Source organism: Natator depressus, chromosome 3 (assembly GCF_965152275.1).
Source record: "Natator depressus isolate rNatDep1 chromosome 3, rNatDep2.hap1, whole genome shotgun sequence".
NCBI classification, from domain to species: Eukaryota; Metazoa; Chordata; order Testudines; family Cheloniidae; genus Natator; species Natator depressus.
In genome coordinates this window covers 134,634,463-134,654,980 of record NC_134236.1, presented here as the reverse complement: position 1 = coordinate 134,654,980, position 20,518 = coordinate 134,634,463, and the positions used below count along the sequence as shown (strand labels likewise).

At 43.8% G+C, this 20,518-nt stretch overlaps 1 long non-coding RNA gene across 1 annotated transcript in view; it reads right to left on the bottom strand.

The window, feature by feature from the left end:
* Window positions 1-5,471: 5,471 nt before the first annotated feature.
* The window catches only part of LOC141984105 (uncharacterized), a 34,468-nt gene continuing 19,421 nt past the window's right edge, over window positions 5,472-20,518 (bottom strand). Inside the window, exon 3 of the long non-coding RNA XR_012638651.1 lies at window positions 5,472-5,596. This is a non-coding gene — a long non-coding RNA (uncharacterized LOC141984105). The remainder of the gene's footprint in view (window positions 5,597-20,518) is intronic.

Sequence of the window (20,518 nt, the reverse complement as noted above, 5' to 3'; positions counted from 1 at the left end):
GAATCATAGTAAATGGTTTCAGAGTAACAGCCCTGTTAGTCTGTATTCGTAAAAAGAAAAAAGAAAAGGAGTACTTGTGGCACCTTAGAGACTAACCAGTTTATTTGAGCATGAGCTTTCGTGAGCTACAGCTCACTTCATCGGATGTTAAAGACTTGACAGGATTGACACACACTTTGACCTTATGAAAGAGCAAAGAAGTATCAAGTAGGACAAGTATGATTTCTCTGAAGACAGCCTTCACAGTGAATTGTCCAAGATAATTCGTGGGAAAACTCATAACTTTTTAAATTTTCTGAAGCAGCTTGTGCTTGGAGCATGAAAGAAGTGGACATGGATGAGCTCTATGAATAATTTGGCGTTGTAAAAATCTAATCTCTTCTCCCAAATTAAGATTGTCTGACTAGTGAGGAGAGGTACCTGAAAATTTTCATTAAGGCAGATGGCAATGAAGAAAATCTGCTCCTTCATCTTTTGAATAACCTGCAGCAATGCTCACATCTCTCTGACCAAAGCTTGGAAAATGAAAGGAATAAGCTGGATGTGGAGAGCAGGAAGGCAGAGCTCCTGGTATGTGTCAATTTAACAGGGACTGCAGAAATATGTACTTTGAGTTCCTTGAGAACAAAGAACTTCTGAAAGAGACCAGTGATGGGCAAAAGTACAGATCCAGATAAAAAGGGAAGTTTGTCTTCCTATAGTCACTATAAATGCCATATGGTACTCCATGAATTAGGCACATCACACAATTGGCTTCTCACTAGCAAGTCTAACTGGATTTACATAGTCCCTTTGTTCTCTACACACCAGTGAGCATTGTATTTTGTTGAGAGAGTTCTGAATTGTTGTGATTTTTATTCTGTTGTGTAATCATACACAGAACTAAATGCAGGCTGTTGCATTGTCAACTTGTTCAAAATCAGAGTTAGTCTTTCACAATAACACTCAGCACTGAGCTGAGCATCTTAAATGTGGCCATGTTTGGTACAGGTTATATTAGCGTGAATGGAAATGTTAGCGATATCTAGTGTTCATGCAACTGAGGGGATGTAATGTATTCTGGGGATGCGTCGGGGCCACCCTACACTGGAGAGCGTTCCTGCAGTAGCCTGTAGGATGGACTAGATGACCTATTAGGTCTTTACCACGTCTGTATTTCTAAGATTCCATGAAACAGGGACAATTTCAGATTATGGTGGCAAACTTCTATTAGTGTACAAGATCTCTCAACAGCTAATTTGAAATTCTTGCTGTGTGTTTTAAGGTGTTAAAATATTTTATGTATAACTGGCTCCTTTAGTAGAAAAGGTTATTTTCTAGAGGATGGTTTGATATGTTTTGTATTAAAACCATAAAATAACTAAGTAGGCTAGTAGTACCCAGGAGAATAATGTGTCAAAATAGATGATAAAACGACAGTGATGGGCTATATAAGTACCTAGAAAGAAATATAGAATGAGAAGACACTGAAGTGGGTTTTAACCATGAAAGTTTATGCCCAAATAAATTTGTTATTGCCAAATGTCAAACATAAGACTAGCACTATTTTCTAGCAGTACCTAAGGTCAACGATACATTTTAGGTCATGGCCAACCCCCTCTTTAGAAGTGGATTAAACATTCCAGCATTTTGCATATAACAGTTCTATTTTACAAAGCTATTTTTTATAATTTATTCTAGGGCTGGTGATAGGATAAGGATGGTGCTTTTATCTTTTAGATTACCAGCTCAATTGCAGCCCAGGTCAATAATAATTTGAAAGTGGTCCATCTGACTCTTTTGAATCCTCTGTGAAATGAGTTTGACTGTCATCATGTAGTGCCTAGTAGACAGGTATCCACAACATAAAAACCCCTGCCACAGTTGCCATTAATTGGAATCTTTTGTTGGCAGTCTCAGCTGAGAGACCACAAAGATTGTTTTGTATGCTTTTTCAAACCACCACCTTTTGTTGGCAGGGGAAGTTCACACTGCTGCTGCCTATGCTATGCTTCCTCAAAGGAGAAAAAGGCAAAGAATGTCCGTCTCCACAGCTGACATTTCATGAGCATTAAATGCTCATGTCTCTAGGAAAGGACCAATGAATTCGTATCCGCATTAAAAAAAATACAATACATGGACATCTCAAACAGAAAAGAATAGGGTGAGTCAATTTTTAGGTCTACAAACTATGACCATAGCCTTTCTAAAGGCATCATCTGCAGATGTATTGTCTGGGTGAAGTGCTCAACACGCAAATGGGTACAGGGAACTGGCCCACCTCTGTTTGGAAAATCCCCATGTTCATTGTGCAGGGTTGCAGTGCAGGGTCCCTTGTGACTATTTTGTCAGGGGCAAGGAGGTCCTTTTGTTCCTATTTCTTAAAGATTATTCAATCTGGGCGAAATTTGCCCAGTTCAGAGGGCCCATTCAAAGCCCTTCATGGTGAATAGGGCCTTTGCACTGTGATAGATTTTTCCCCTTTGAATGTATGCAAACTCTTAAAGGATGTCAGATGGCCTCACCATCCTGCCTCCCTGACATGCCTAGCGCAGCTAGGTGTAAATGTATAATTACATCCCATCAGCTGAGGAAACACCTGCAACAGCCAACTTCCCTTAGACAGGTCATGTCATGCCACTCCTTCACGCAGTTTGAATAGAGACTATAATTGGTGGATTGGTTAAGCCGAAATAAGTGGGTGTTTTTCCTTTACTGCAGGCTGTAGTATTCCTGCTTTTAAAAATAGTCGCAAACTACTAGGTTCAACGAAGGTTCAAGGTCTGACAGAACTTCAGAATTTCCCAGTTTGGTCAGATTGTAGTCTGACCTAGATTTCTCCAACACCACTACTCTGTTATAGCTGGATTTAGTAGCACACAGGATAGGCAGCAATGCACACAGAAAGAGGTCTGAGACTCCTCATTTACCCACTTCAGAATTAAAATTCTGCCCTTGAAATGTTGGGCAAATATGCTAATCATTTGTAAAGGTGATAAGCAAATCTGAAATCTGGTCCAGAAATGAAGGTGTTGAGAGAGACCGGGGCGGGGTGGGGAAGAGACTATCATGCAAGACTACTGCTCTTTGCACCTGTGTCTGCACTTGCTTACACTATTGAAACTCCATTGGCTTTAGTGGAATCACTCCTGATTTACACTGGTGCAATATTAGAATTTGTGTTTATGGATTTAAAAAAAAAAATCCCAAAGAGCCAAAAAAAGTTCCATGTTTTAATCACAGAAACATGTACAAACGAAGCAAGGTACCACAACAGTCATAACAAAACAGTCATAATCCAAATACAATCTCTGCTGTACTCCTGTTCCCTAGCTTTATGTACTGCCAGTCTCCCTTTGTATTCTGCATGAAGCCCAGATTTCTACCCGTCTTGTAGTATGTTATGATAAGGGAAAAAAATCAATGAAGTGTTAAATATAAAACTGTCCAGATCACGAAGCTCATGTGAGCTAAATAGAGCAGCATGATTTTTTTATTAGGTATTGCGCTAGTCCATCTGTTCTGCTGCCTTGCTCCGTTGAATGAACACTACCTCCTCGTGTCACCCAATGTGAGACTGTGCTGCCTAAAGATAAGCCGGGAGGAAGGTTTGTGCATGTAGCCTCTTCTGTGACTCTATAAATATATACGTACAGTGAGAGTGCTTAACATTGGAGGATAACATAAATTTGTTAGTCTCTAAGGTGCCACAAGGGCTCCTCGTTCTTTTAACATTGGAGGAGTTTATGAAAAGTTGTCAGCCTGCCAGGAAGTCACAAGTTCCCCATCAATTTTCTTGTTTAATATTTACATTATTACTCCATATGGCCTGCCTATGTGATAACCAAGATGAATGTAAGAATTCATCAAAAAGGCGTGCTTCAGTTGGCTGGATCTACAAAGAGATTACTATGCAACCAGTTATGGGGATAAAGAGAACATCTACAATGGAGCTGGGAGGTGCCATTCCTAGCACAGGTGGACACTCATGCCAGGGGTGTAGCCATGGGTAGGCCGTGGCCCACCCACTTGCATCCAGTCCCACCCAAATCTGTGCAGGGGTGTTGGGCTGCTGTGGCAGCGCTGTCACTTGGGCAGCTGAAATCCAGGACGGAGCTCTGCGCCCGCCCTTCAGAAAGCTTCCCTCCGGCAGATCTGCCTTGCCTTTTTCTGAGCTGCAGTCCAGAGGGTTCCCGCCACCCTTACCTCTCAGGGCTGCCCGGTCCCGGGAGCACACGCAGAACTCTCACACAGTGACATGGCAAAGGACACATTAGTGCCCCAGCTGTTCTGCTCTCCGCCCTCCTCCCCACCCAGAGGCTGATTACAGTTTTGTGGCACCCTAAGCTAGAGCAAGTGGGGGCCCCTTCCCACCCCTTCCTCCTGCAGTCCTTCCCCCAACAAGTCCCCCCCGCCCATGCTCCTGCCAGGGAAATGGAGTCTGGGTGCAGGAGGTTGCCCTACTTTGCCAGGGAAATGGGTTGGGATGCGGGGTCTTCTCCTGCTCCCTGGCAGAAGCGCCAGGTGGAACAGGGTGGGGTGCCCACTTTTCAAGGGCACCCCACTGGCAGCTGCTCTGATGGGAGAGGCTTAGTGGGCATGTGGGGTGCTGCGCTGGGTCCCTGCCAGGTTCAATAACACGCAGCACAGCATCTGGCCCCTGCAAGTGCGGGGCAAGGAGGCAGTGCCATGGCTTTTCCCCAGGAGAGGTGAGTTGAGGTCAGCAGAGAAGGAGCTGCTGGCTGTGATTGCCCAAGGTGAGGCAGATGAAGCCCTATGTCTGGGGGCACCAGGGCTAGGAAGAGGGTGTGGTGTCAGGGGCTGAGCTAGCACCGTCTGTCATTGCCCATCCACCTGAAAGTCGGGGCCCATCCACATTTCCACTCCTAGCTACGCCACTGACTCGTGCTTGCATCACTCAAACTAGCATACTGAAAAAGTAGTGTGGATATCGCAGCAGGGGCAGCAGCTCAGGCTACCTACCATGTACATCTCCGTACCGTGTAGCAATGTCCACACCGATATTTTTAGCGAGTTAGCTTGAGTAGTGCTAGCCCAAGTCTGTCTACCTGGGCTGGGAATTGCACCTCACAGCTGCAATGTAGACATACTCAGTTTTATCCAGAACACCTTCCCACTTCCCCACCCAAGAAACTACCCTCAAGAAAGGGTATATAAGGCAAACCTAATAACCATTAACCTGCAGAACCTTGGCGGCTCACTGATCTCACATAAGCCAACAATTCTGTTTTGGATGAGCTTAAATTTACTGCCTGAGATTTTCCCCCCCTGCTGCTGTTGCCATTAGGATCCCTTCTTTTCTTTCTTCAGCCACCCTTTGCCACCAGCAGGTTGCCTTTCCCCAGGAATTAACAAGCAGCCCCTTGCTGTGTACCCACTCTGTATCCTGCACTCCTAATTAGCAGAAGTGGAAAATGAAAAGGCAGTTGGTGCCTTGAGCTGAAGTTCTTAGAGGAAAAGACATGGACTCATTGGTGTTCTTTACCAGCAGCAAACCCTTTAGCACTGGTAGGTGGTGGCAGAGTTCTCAGCAGCCATTTGGGAGGCCCAGGGTCGATGTTTGGCCAGTGTTGCAGATTTCCTCTGGTCTCGTTCTCTAAAAGGCAATAGCCAGACAAGGAGAACAGATTGTTAAACAGCATTTGCTCTCTCTAGTTGGTGCAAAGGGCTGTTTAAAATGGTGTTAATTAAAACAATGTGGTTGCAGCTTGTGGTCAGCCCTAATATAGTGGGATTTTAACACAGGTAATCCACATAAAAACTGTCCTGGCTAATTAATGAAGTTTCCTTTCTATTTTGCTATTGATTAATTACTCTTTGGGTCTGATTCTGATCTTTCTTTCACCAGTTTTGCACTATTAACATTGGTAGAGTTACTCCTGACTTACACAAGTATAAGTGAGTGCATTCAGACCTTTAGTTTTTATTCCTGCTACTATAATACAGAAACAGAAACTAAGAGAAAAGCATAAAGTAATATGAGAGATGCTTGCCACTACATCTGCTTGTAATGAACCAGAGAGTAAATTATCAAAAGTTTGTTTGTTTTTTAATATTGGCTTTACCTTAGAACAACTCTGAAACTCTCAATATCATCAGTTCCTGATGAGACCTACTTTTCTCCATCTTCCTTGTAAGGTTTTGCTGGAAAATACCAGGCAGTATTATGCTGATGGCCACCCCTACTAAGACAACAGTCCTACTTTCTGAGCTGCAGATAATAAAACAGTACTGGTGTTTCTAAAAAAACCTCTTTTGAAAATTAACATTTACAATAATTCACTCTGTAGGGGCCTTATCTTCCAAGCCCTTCATACAAGTGACTCATGTAGATTTCAGTGGGAGTTCCATGCCGGGAAGTCATGCAGAGTTGTGTACTTTTGGATTATTGTAGAACGAATCATAGCAGGTTCTTCTTAACGAATTAAAACTTCAGTCCATAGCTATAACTGGCTCTATTTATACATCTTTCTCCATCTGTTTCTCTACTGCTGAATTTCACTAAGTGTTCATGCCCTATCAGTGTTTCTTATACCCCATGTTGTTATGCTTTCTAGGGCTACTTCCACACTATGAGCTAAGGGTGTGATTTCCCTGCTTGAATATGCATACAAGAGCTGAGAAATCACACCCCTAGTTTATAGTGTAGACAGTCTCAGACACTGGCCTTGATTCTCCTCTCATGCTCACCATTACATCTCCATTGATTTCAATAGTTACTCCCACTTTACATTGGTGTATTCAAGGTCAGAATCAGACGATGTGGTTCTAAACTAATCCTTTTTTTTCTCTTACCTTTTATTTGACTGACAGAAAAAAAAATCTATCACCCACAACTTTGAACTTGATTCTGATCTCTCACCAGTTTCACATCAGTGCATGTGTGTTGGTTTCAATGGCGTTGAATCCTCCTGATCTACTCAGATGTGAGAGGAGAATTGACCTGTTGAGTTGTGTATTGTTTGTTTAAGCCTCACCAATAAAACTTGCAGACACTTGATACACTGTATAATTCATTCAGGTCAGTATGAACAGTAGATGAGTCACTTCTAGTAATTGTTATGTTGCACTCAAGCCTCTACAATTGAGGAGTAATTCTTCAGGATGCCTGGAAGCTAGACATTTTTTGTGGAAATGTTCTGTGGGAGGGTGTTAAAAGACGGAGGAGGAACAGGAGTAACTGAAAGCAAAGGAGAACCACAGTGAAGCAAGTATTCAAAACAGAAAAATCAGAAACAATGTGGTTTTCAAATAGTTTTATATTTTAAGGTGGTTTTATTAACAATCTGCTTATTTAAAATATTAGACCTGATTGGTCCTTTGAAACAAAGCACGTGGTTTATTATTTTTATTCCAAGGTTTATATAAGGCCTGATCCAAAGCCCATTGATATCAGTCGGAGTCTTTACATTGATTTCAATGGGCTTTGGATCGGGCCCATATGCAGTACATCCCTTTAACTAAAACCGGTGTCTCACAGGCACCCTGATGGTTTTACTGATCTCATATATACTTGTGTATATCCCTTGAGAGTGACACTGGTTTGAGTGAACTAATACTTTCATATAGAGCATTGTGTAGGAATGCTCAGGTGGAATCCAGGCCATGGTCCATTTAATCTAGTTTCCTGATTCTGACAGTGGCCAGCTCCAGGTGCTTCAGAGGAAGGGGCAGAAATCCCCCAGAAGGCAGATGTGGGGCGATGTGTTTCCTGTCCCTTCCAAAACTCTCTGCTTAGCATTAGCTATTATGATTTTCATCCTGAAAGATCTCAAAGTGCTTTACTAGCAATGAGCCTGCTCCCACTCCCATTCCCATTCCCATTATAGTAAACCGGGAGTTTTTCAATTGACTTTGGAGCAGAATCAGTTCCAATTTACACATAGCATTACTGAAATCACCTTTTGGTTTGGAGCAGCAGCCAAACCATGTACATTTTGGGGCAGAGATATGGGGAAACCTCTATCAAATGATAGTGTCATTTGATCTTTAATACCTGCCCAGAGCAGACAGGACTTCCATGTCTAAGTTCTCACCCTAAAGACTCCCACAAAATAAACGGCTCAATTTACAACAACGGGAGTGAGAGCAGGCTCATTGCTAGTAAAAGCACTTTCTGTCTGAAGTAAAGACTCCTGCTGTTGTGCTTTTCTTTTGTGCTATCATTTGGTATTTGATTCTTTTCTGATGAAATTCAGGAAAAGCTTGTAAATTTCAGCATGTCATAGTCTACATAGCTGTGTATGTGGCTGTTGTTGCAATGTCTGTTGGCCGTTCTTTTTAATATTGCTGTTCCTGAGAGTTTTCCAAACACATGAGAAGGCAAATTTTCAGGAAGAAAAACTTCAGACTTTTGTCCCTACATGAAAGGAATCAGAGCTTTCCCATATATTAGAATGGATATCTTGTAAGTTATCAGGGTGGAGGGACTGCATCAAGTTCATAATCATCAGCAGGGACAAAACTCAGGACCTTCTGCTCTTAAAAACAAACAAACACAGACAGCATCATTAGCTGTTAATGATTATATTAAGTACAAGGCTAAAGAACTAAAATTTCTAACCTAAGTGCCTAAAGATAGATGCCTAAATCATAGGCTCCCAAGTAAAAATGGACTGGTTTTGATAGGTCCTGAGCACCTGCAACTCCTTTGACTTCCAGTTCCATGGAGTGTGGTTTGTAGACAAGAACCCTTATTGGAATTACATATTCCTGTATTGTTGTAACAGCCATTTGACTGCAAAGACTCTGTCACAGGAAAAAGGCAATGTTGCCAAATCTCATGATTTGTTTGCGAGTGGCATGATTTTGGCTGGGGCCGGAACCTGGGAATGGGCACAGGGGTGACGAGCCCCCACAGCTGCACCACCCCCAGTCTGAAAGGGGAAGGGGGACCATGCTGCAGCCCCCTAACCCCCTCATCCCAAAATTGGGAAAGGGGGATGAAGAACCAGTGGAGACTGGGGGAAGAATTAATTGCTGGGTTGGGGATGAGCAGATGTGGGGGTGAGAGCTCCTACAGCAGGGGCCAAAATCACCTTACCCCATACATTTGAGAGAGTTGGTGATGCTAATTGTCCCTCTCACTCTGGGTGGGGCAGGGAAAATTAAAAAACCAAAACATAGACCAAAAAAGTACAAAAGTCCTTTTTTTCTTTTCTTTTTTTAAAAAAAAGTGCTTGATTTTTATTTTTTGGAATGACTCATGATTTTTTTCTCTCTCCAGAGGGATCCGAGTTATGATTTTTGGTGTCTTCAGACTGACAGTACTCCATAGGCTTCTTTCAGGCCTGAACATTGGCCTTCCTCCCAGGAGCGTGGAGTCTCAATCCTTCTCTTCCATCCAGGCTACAAACACAACCCCATTGTAAGCAGAGACCTTCTGAAGCGATGTGTACACTGCCACTTATGTCGGTATAACTTATGTCGTTCAGGGGTGTGAATAAGCCACCCACCTGAGCGACATAATTTACACTGACTTAAGAAACGGTGTGGACAGCACTACATTGATAGGAAGCTTCTCCCACCAACATTGCTGCCGCCCGTTGGGGGTGGATTAATTCTGTTGATAGGAAGAGCTCTCTCCCAGCAGTTTAGAGTGGCTATACTAGAGCTCTTACAGTGGCACGGCTGTAAGCTCTCTAGGGTAGCCACAGCCTACCTCTGAGCATCTCATCCACTTTCCTTCCCCCATTAATCAGGCAAGGGCAGCCAATGCTCTTCCGCCTTGTATATAAATAGGGTGACCAGATGTTCTGATTTTATAGGGACAGTCCCGATTTTTGGGTCTTTTGCTCACATAGGCACCTATTACCCCTCACCTCCTGTCCCGATTTTTGACACTTGCTATCTGGTCAGCCTATACATAAAGCATGTGGGCCTAATTGCTTGAAGAACTATAGCTGCCTTGACCTCCCAGAATCCTAAGCCTTTCCAGGTTGGTCCCTGAATGTCGCTGACAAACAGGTCAGGAAGGATATTTAGGGTCCAGCTGTTCTCATGTAGCCCCAGCTTCAGTGTCTAGAGCCCTCTCAGGCCAGACAGTCAATGAGCCTGTGATGAGATGTACTAGTGATCTCAGTTATATTTCTTGCCTTGGAGGGATTTCTAGTTGTGAGATTTCACACATCACTGCTAATTCCTGGTAGTTTCTCCTCCCTTTTTGCACTCAAGGTGTTCATCAGGCATGGTGAATAGTGTTCCATGTATAGGGGCTGGCTTTTCATTTTCTCTAACCTTATTGAGACTCTTGTGCTCCAGGGGTGAAATTTTCATTTGTGTCTATTACTCTATTTGGTATCTGTATGTCATTAGCCCATGATCACAAGAAAATGTTAAACTGCTTAGCTTTCCAGATGACTCAGTCCCTTTATATAACTGCATAGGAAAATGTTCCTCTTGCATCTTAAATTAAGTGTATATTCTACTCAATTAGATAGGAAACATTGAGGTGAGTCAACCTTCCACTCAAAAATTCAGTTTTCAGTCTGCACATCTTTGCGCCTTATCTTTCAACACTTTCCCAGCACACTTGGGATTTTCTAATACGCTGCAGAATGTGATAAGGAAATGCAGCCTTTAATTCACCACCAGCTTTAAAAAGGCAATCCCACAGAGCCTGATGTTCATATTGAATTACTTTGAAATAGGGCTGTTGATTAATTGCAGCTAACTCACATGATTAACTCAAAAATTAACTGCGATTAATTGCAGTTTTAATCGCACTGTTAAATAATAGAATACCAATTGAAATGTATTAAATATTTTTGGATGTTTTTCCACATTTTCAAATATTGATTTCAATTACAACATAGAATACAAAGTGTACAGTGCTCACTTTATATTTTTATTACAAGTATTTGCACTGTAAAAATGATAAAAGAAACTGTATTTTTCAATTCATCTCATACAAGTACTGTAGTACAATCACTTTATGGTGAAAGTGCAACTTACAAATGTGGATTGTCTTGTTTTTGAGTGCAGTGCACACAAATTTAAAACTTTAGAGCCTACAAGTCCACTCAGCAATTGGCTCCACAAGAAGGAGGACTAAGACACATGTTTGTTTACTGGTACGGGAGATAATTGTTAGAGGGCTTATTTCTTCACCCTCCCACTTCCCTGGTCCTTCTTGGGTGAACGGATAGCAACAATACTCAAAGTCTGAGGGTGCAAAAAATTCAATGTTCATTGAGGTGAACTTCCAGCAAGCTTAAATCCACATTCCTTTTTCCTTATTTTCAAATCCCAACTTACTTCCTGTTTGCCCCTAATTTATATAATAATATTCTCAGCTATACCTTAGCCAATTATATTACTGAAATTTACCTAACCAATCCTAACATATTGTAACATGATTAGCTAACCAATTATATCCCACCACCTTAATTAATTTACACCCAGCAAAACTAATTATACAGCAGACAAACAATCACAGAACCAGACAGAGACCATGCAAATAAACAATAGCAAAGTGGGAACTATAATGACAAAACAATACAGAAGTGAAGATTCCACAACTACATCTGTAAAGACGTAAGGGTTTCCCAACTATGTCTATTGATAAGTGAGTTCTTACCAAACAGAAAACTATCAAACTAAATTTTCTTTTACATCTTCTAGGCTCTTCCCTTTCCCTGTAGGTGATAGATCAGATCACCTTTCTAACAGCCCCAGATTGCCTTATTTCAATATGACTGCTTTGAAATGTGTGAGGACGTCACCGTATACTTTCCATCTTATGGCTGCTCCCACTGCTTAGCCAAAGGCCTTAGCTTAAGAACAGGGCCTCAGACTGTCACAGTGAGAGAAGGCCCTTACACAGGCAGATAGGGATTTTGATTTTCTCTCTTATATCTCTATAACTAGCTAAATGATAAACATATACCTAAATTCTTAAAGTATAGGCCTTTACAGACAGGCCTGACTATCTATATCCTAACAATAATGCTGCCCGCTTCTTATTTACAACGTCACTTGAAAGTGAGAACGGCTGTTCACATGGCACTTTTGTAGCCTACATTGCAAGATATTTACGTGCCAGATATTCTAAACATTCGTATGCCCCTTCATGCTTCAGCCACCATTCCAGAGAATACGCTTCCATGCTGATGCTTTTTTTAAAAAAAATAATGCATTAATTAAATTTGCGACTGAACTCCTTGTGGGAGAATTGTAGGTCACCTTATCTGTTTTACCCGCATTCTGCCATATATTTCATGTTATAGCAGTCTCAGATGATGACTCAGCACATGTTGTTCATTTTAAGAACACTTTAATTGCAGATTTGACAAAACGCAAAGAAGGTACCAATACAAGATTTCTAAAGATAGCTACAGCATTCAACCCAAGGTTTAAGAATCTGAAGTACCTTCCAAAATCTGAGAGGGACTAGGTGTGAAGCATGATTTCAGAAGTCTTAAAAGAGCAACACTCTGATGTGGAAACTACAGAACCCGAACCACCAAAAATGAAAAATCAACCTTCTGCTGGTGGCATCTGACTCAGGTGATGAAAATGAATATGCATCGGTCGGCACTGCTTTGGATCGTTATCAAGCAGAACCCATCATCAGCATGGACACATGTCCTCTGGAATGGTGGTTGAAGCATGAAGGGACATGTGAATCTTCAGCACATCTGGCATGTAAATATCTTGTGACGCTGGCTACAACAGTGCCACGTGAATGCCTGTTCTTACTTTCAGGTGACGTTGTAAACAAAAAGCAGGTAGCATTATCTCCTGCAAATGTAAAGAAACTTGTTTGAGCAATTGGCTGAAGAAAAAGTAGGTCTGAGTGGACTTTGTTTTGTTTTTGAATGCAGTTATTTTTTTGTACATTTGTAAGTTCAACTTTCGTAATAAAGAGATTGCATTATAGTACTTGTATTAGGTGAATGGAAAAATACTATTTCTTGTTTCCTTTTTACAGTGCAAATATTTGTTATCCAAAAATAAAGTGAGCACTGTATACTTTATGTTCTGTTGTAATTGAAATCAATATTTGAAAATGTAGAGAGCACCTAGGCTGATCAGATAGCAAGTGTCAAAAATCGGGACAGGAGGTGGGGGGTAATAGGTGCCTATGTGAGAAAAAGACCCCAAAATAGGGACTGTCCCTATAAAAGCGGGATATCTGGTCACCCTAAGAACATCCAAAATATTTAAATAAATGGTATTTTATTATTGTTAAACAGCACAATTGGCTATTAATTTTTTTAATCACATGATTAACTGCGATTAAAAAATTGTTTGATAGCCCTATTTTGAAATATAATAACTTTCACTTCTGCCCTCTCAAATATTAATAGGCTGAATTATTATTTTGTAGGAAATTAAAATATAATATTAGCTCTGGATGACTGTTAATGAAGTAAATCAACTGTTTTTGAATGAAATTCACAAGTAACCTGATCAAGAAAAAGATTTTTGGGGGGGCGGGGGGAGAATGAATAAGAACAGATTCTTTTTTTTTGTTTGAATGTCTGAGATGAAGATATTTCCCCTACTTTCACCAAAGCTTATGGATACCATTGCATATTTAGCTAGCTACATTATAGAAGAACATGTACTTTTCTTTAGTAGCATTAGGTTTGGGCTATTGCTGAATATAGGATACTGGACCAATGGTTTCTCATCCAGTGTGTTGATCCTGTATTTTTGATGTTCATCTTAACCTGAATTTAACAAACAAACAAACAAATCACTCCTGCCTGTAAGTCACTTAGGAATGTGTGTGTTTTATTGAATATTCATGAGACAAATCGAAAGGGAAGGGAGGAACTTATCTTTTTATGGACACGTGCACAATCTCTTCCAAAAAGGTTCTGGGAATCTTAATCAAATATATAGCTGGCCCAACACACTTAATCAATGTGCTTTTACTGGGCTGTGGCAGGCAGCTATATATTGTTCACTGTTTTGGCTCTTGAAGGTAAAAATGGTTTCTTCTGCTTCCTGTACTGCTGTGGTTTAACACAGGATAGCTTACTGATGGAGATAGAGGAAGCTTCTTAGCACAGGAAAATAAAATGCCACTGTGATGGGCACCCCCACACCACCTCTGAAAGGGGTTACAATGACTCAGAAAGAGCGACTTGACAGGATGGGCTGCACCTGCCTGGGTAAAATGTACACTGGATACAGCCCTAAGTGGAGCTCAAACCCAGCTGGGTAGGAAGAGGAAGGGCTTACATAAAATCAGAGAGGGGCAAGCAGAAAGGGGTTGGGCCTGGTGGGGGAGAGAGGATTTTCTGGCCCCCAAGGAAGTCACTTGGGAAACTGAAGAGTCTATTAGAGAGGGAGAGATGATACAAAGGGGTGAGGGGGAGAACCAAGAGTAGAAACAGAATCAAATGATATCAGCAAAAAAGCAAAGCTGAGGAAGGAAATAAACCAGAATGTTATAATTGTAAGATCCCTAGCCAAAGAAATAAGATTAGGTGATGTTAATCCCTGTGAAAGTAGCTGAGTGGATTAAAAAAAAAGCATAGGGGATAGTGTAAGAGCCAGGGAAGCTACAAGATGGTGATCTTTAGGTTGAATGTAAAAATAACAAACTGATAAACTGGTTAAAAACTAAAACGATAAGGAAAGTTGAGGTGTCAGTACCAAAATGTTAAACTGAAAGAAAGGGGATAATATATGGAGTGTCATTAGAGCTGACTAATGATGAGATAAAGTGTCAAGTGACTAATAAAAGAACAGGAGTTCTTGTGGCACCTTAGAGACTAACAAATTTACTTGAGCATAAGCTTTCGTGAGCTACAGCGCACTTCATCGGCTGCATGCAGTGGAAAATACAGTGGGGAGATTTATATACACAGAGAACATGAAACAATGGGTGTTACCACACACGCTGTAACAAGAGTGATCAGGTAAGGTGAGCTACCAGTGGGGGGGGGGGGGCATTTTGTAGTGATAATCAAAGTGGGCCATTTCCAGCAGTTGACAAGAATGTGTGAGGAACAGTAGGGATGGGGGGGAGAGGAATAAACATGAGGAAATGACTAATAAGTAAATGAGGAGTAGAAAGCAGAAGCCATCAACAGGAGTACTGATTCCAGTACAGGGAGGGACTCTACCGGAGAGATTCTAGACTACTGACCTTACAGTGGCACAGCTGTACTGCTGCAGCTACACCAGCGTGAGGTGTCCCACGTAGCCGCTGTGTGCCAATGGGAGAGCATCTCCCACCGACATAGCACTGTCCACACCGGTGCTTTTGTTGGTGAAACTTATGCTGGTCGGGGTGTGTGTTTTTTCACACCCCGACTGAAATTTTTTTGCCAACAAAAGTGCTAGTGTAGACCAAGCCAAAGGAACTCTAGGGTTTAAGATATTTAGTACCAAGCCATATATCCCCCCTCCACTAAGGTGTTATAAGTGCCAATGGTATGGGGATGTAGGGCTGTTTGTAAAATGAAAACAAGATGTGGTAAATGTAGGGGCGAGTATTCCTATGACAATTGTACAGAAGAGACAGAGGTCAAAAGTAGTAACTGTGGTGCTAATCACAGACCGACATATAGAAGGTGTATTGCAGAAAGGTAAGCTAAAGAGAGAGAAAATTGTTAACAGATCTTATGCGGAAGCTGTAAGGAGGCTCTCAACATATCAGGTGGTGAAGAAAGAGAGACTCCACAGGAAAAGACAGTCTCATTCTATAACGAATATGATAAACACTGGAGAAGGAATAGGCGATGGTATACTAGTAATGAAAAAAAGGGTTTATTGCATTTATGATAGAAGTGATACATTGTATATCCCAAACGGGGAAGAAATCAATGAAATTTTATAGCAAGGGCAAAAATACTTGTATGTTAGCAACTTGTCAGTGGACCATCTTTGTGTAATTTTTAATGAAGTTAATGGTAAAATATGACTGTAGTATAAGGATTTCAGTCTTTTGTTGGAATGCGCACAGTCTGATAGCACAGGGTCAAGAACTAAAAGAAAATATCCTGGAAGTGAAAACTAACCAGATGTCATATGTATCTAGGAAACATGAAAACCTTGACAATCTTGTGTTTAAAATTCCAGGGTATACTGCCTTTAGGCAAGCCTGAAAACTAGGATGAGGAGGAAGTGTTTGTACTTTCATAAGGGAAAGATTAAACTGGATAGCAGTAGAGAATGAAGAAATAAGCTTAGAATATAATGCTGTTGAGCTCCCAATGCAGAAGATTAATATTTCTTTAAGGATTTATATCTATAATCCATGTGGGAAATTAGGAAGTTCAGTGCTACAAGCAACAGTGAAGAATGTTAAACTATATCCTAGAAGATTAGGGTTGGAAGAGACCTCAGGAGGTCATCTAGTCCAACCCCAAGTAAATCATCCCACCCTGGTCTTTGTCAAGCCAGGCCTTAAAACCTCCTAGGGATGGAAATTCCACCACCTCCTAGGTAACCCATTCCAGTGCTTCACCTCCCTCCTAGTGAAATAGTGCTTCCTAATATCTAACCTAGACCTCTCCCACTGCAACTTGAGACCATTGCTTCTTGTTCTGTCATCTGCCACCACTGAGAACAGCCTAGCTCCATCCTCTTCAGAACCCCCCTTCAGGTAGTTGAAGGCTGCTATCAAATCCCCCCTCACTTTTCTCCTCTGCAGACTAAATAACTCCAGTTCCCTCAGCCCCTCCTCATAAGTCATGTGCCCCAGGCCCCTAATAATTTTCGTTGCCCTCTGCTGGACTCTCTACAATTTATCCACATCCTTTCTCTAGTGGGGGGCCCAAAACTGGATGCAATACTCCAGATGTGGCTGCACCAGTGCCAAATAGAGGGGAATAATCATTTCCCTCGATCTGCTGGCAATGCTCCTACTAATGCAGCCCAATATGCCATTAGCCTTCTTGGCAACAAGGGCACACTGTTGACTCATATCCAGCTTCTGGTCCACTGTAATCTCCAGGTCCTTTTCTGCAGAACTGCTGCTTAGGCATTCTGTCCCCAGCCTGTAGCAGTGCGTGGGATTCTTCTGTCCTAAGTACAGGACTCTGCACGTGTCCTTGTTGAACCCCCTCAGATTTCTTTTGGCCCAATCCTCCAATTTGTCTAAGTCACTCTGGACCCTATCCCTACCCTCCAGCATACCTCCCTCCCTCCCCAGCCCCCTTGCCCCCCCCACGATAGGTGGTGAGTTATATGGGCCTGTGGTGGCCGTGCTCCACCAATACGCAGGAACATGGGCCCAGCTCCACCAATGTTTGGACTTATATTTTCAGAGCTGTCCTGTCCATAGGACGGACCAGGGCAACTGCCCCGGGCCCTAGATTTTGGGGAGCCCCGTGCTTCAGGGGGAGGTGGGGTCCAGGGCAGCTTGGGGGGCTAGCAGGGAGCCTGGCACCGGAAGCAGTAAGTGATCTGGTCCCAGCCCGCCCCGCCCAGCCCCTTCTCCCACTGGTCTGCCACCACCCCACCCCTTCCTCCAAGCCCCTGCCCCACCTTTTCCCGACTCTGCTCTGCCCCTATTCCACGCCTTCCCCCAAGCTCCTGCCCTGCCTCTTTCCAGCTTCTGACCTCTCCCCCAGGTGATGCTGGGAGCCGACGGGGTGTGGCGAAGCGCGGGGGGGGGGGCTGGGGCGCTCGCTGCTGCAGGCGCCAGGCCCCCCCGCTAACCTCCCAGGCCATCCTGGACCCCACATCCCCCTGAAGTGCGGGGCCCCCCAAAGCACGGGGTCTGGGGCGGTTGCCCTGGTCCGTCCTATGGACAGGACAGCTCTGCAGACCCTCTGGGCACCACCAGAAATTTTACAAACCTGGTCCCTGTGCTCTCTCCAGCTTAGTGTCATCCTCAAACTTGCGGAGGGTGCAATCCATCCCATCATCCAGATCGTTAATGAAGATTTTGAACAAAGTCAGCCCCAGGACCGACCCCTGTAGCCCTCTGTTTGATACCGGCTGCCAATTAGACATCGAGCCATTGATCACTACTATATATTGTGCAGTGATCTAAATAGTCATAATAAATTGTAGGGAAGTAAAATAACAGGGGTGCTGCAGGTGCTGAGGGTGTGTGTGTGTGGCCTGGGACCAGTGTTCCCTCTAATCTTTCCCACCCATGTGCGATGTGACACATCACCTCCATGTTGGTGCACATAACAAAATTCATATGGCGGGGGTTGGGCCGAGGGGTTCAGAGTTGGGGAGGGGGCTCAAGGCTGGGGCAGAGGGTTGGGGTTTGAGGACTCTGGCTGGGTGTGTGGGCTCTGAGATGGGGCTGGGGATGAGGGATTTTGGGTGCGGTGGGGATCCCTGGGGCAACGGTGGGGAGAGAGGACTCCAGCCCCTCCCCCACAGCTCTCACCCCCCCGGGTGCAGCAGGTCTGGCCTGGGCTGGGTCGGGGCCAGGGGAAGAGGCACCTGTTCCCTGGCTGTGGTGGGTCCGGGCCCAGTCAGGGAAAAGGGTGCCTGTCCCCCGGCCACGGCACGGACTGGGGCCGGGGAGGTATGCCGTGGCAGGTACGCCATGGCAGGCCTGGGGCTTGGGGAGAGGCATCTCTTCCCGCCACATTCCTGAGTGCCTGCGTGGCGCTTAATAGGCAGCTGCGTGGCTGTGCCGCTTAGAGGGAACTTACCCTGGGACCCCCCGCTGGTGCTGGGGGCAGGAGGTAGGCGGTGGCACACCGCCCGGGACCCCTGCTGGTGCTGGGGGGGAGGCAGGTTACAGTGGGCGGCCTGGGACTCCCACTAGTGCTGGTGGGGAGGGTTGGTGGCCCGGGAGCCCCGCCTGGTGCTGCAGGGGGAGGGTTAGTGGGGCTGGCAGGCTCCCTACCCATTTCTGCGTGTCCCTGCAGCTCCTAGGCAGTAGTGCAAGTAAAGTGATACTCTCCAGAACGCAGCAAGAGATTTTTAGGGGGCACGGGGTACCAGAAAGACTTGGGACTAGCCTCCCTGACCCTCCTCCAGAGGGGGTGGTGCGGCTGCGCTCTGCTCCTTTAAGGAGCAGAACATGGCTAGGCAGGGCATTCATTCTTTCTGTAGCTTTAACAGCACAATGCATATGCTAACAAACTTAAACAAAGCCTTGTTTAAGTTTGTTAGCATATGCATTGTGCTGTTAAATTGGTTAGGAGTCCTCAAGAGGGGAGCAGTCGGGGACGGGGGACAACAGATGGTGTTTAAACAGTGTTTTTGATTTTGTTTCTCCCCATTGGTCTAAATTATCCATGACGTTCATACTGCATCACATCAAGTCCAAATCATTAGAGGAATGCCTCTGCTTGCACTGACCAGAGGATGTTTGGATTCTGATGTCAGCCCAGTTCTGCAACCTGACAGGTATCAGGTGTTGTCCCCAGTGTACACAGAATTCTTCTTTGCAGCCAAACTAGTCTAACAGATTCCTGAGACTGTTACTATTTGCATGTCTTTGGACCACTTTTGTGGTAAGAGTTTCAGGAGTCTGTTCTGTTCCCATAAAGGAAGTTGAATTTCCCATTGAAATGCAATGTTTGGGTACAATACCATAATGCAGTTTAGGATACAGTTCTACTTGAAATTTGTCTTTTAATAAGTCAGGGGTCCCCAATGCGGTGCCTGTGGGTTCAATGGTGCCTGCCAGGGCAGTTGCGTGCACCCGCAGGACACCGCACCGCTGAAATGCTAAAACGAGAAGCGTTGCCGTTTCTTGGCAGCATTTCGGCGGCGGTGCTTCTTTCTGCTGCCGCTTGGCGGCGGCCTGTCGGCAGCGGGGTCTCTGGCGCCTACCCCAGTCTTCTGGGAATAGCAGTGTGCTATTCCCACAGAAAGGTTGGGGACCATTGGTCATACATATACTGAAATGGCTCCTCACTGAACTCCCATATAAACAGACTGAAATACAACATATTTTTGGGGAAAGTGAGTCATTAAGCATTTCATCACTGTACTGGAAAATATAGCTGAATTTAATTTTCTGTAGAATTTGAAGAAAGTTTAACTGCCCCAATTGTTTTCTATGTTAATCAGTATGAACCTGAAAAAATTACATGCCTTCTAATAGAAAAGAATCAATCCACACTTACTGAAACAAAAATTCCTTCCAACTGGTGTTCAGAAGAGTGCTACAAGACACATACACAACCTCATGAGCAGAGGGCAGAGAGGATACCCTCCCACATTATGACCAGCTAAATAATAATAATACAATCTCAGAGGCAGAGGTTCACAGATTTGCAAACCTAAAAACCTGTGTTATGCTTTAAACCATCTCAGCACATACCAGGTATATGAAAATTAAAAAGTTAACTGCAAAGGGACAAGTCAAGTTGAATGGCCCATTAAGGAACACTTAGCTCACAATGGACCCTGGAAAACGCCTGTCTACACATAATGGGCTTTTTGTGAATGTTCTAACTAGAATATGGGTGGGGGGGATGGACATGTAACTTGCCCATGTGACTCCAAACACCATCTTTCACAGTAAGAACAGATTTCCCTTTACTTGGCAGAAGCTAAAAGGCCCTGGCCTGGAAACATCTCCATTTTGCCTCTTTCCTGCTTGGCCTCTTTCCTGCTCTAGCCTCTGGAC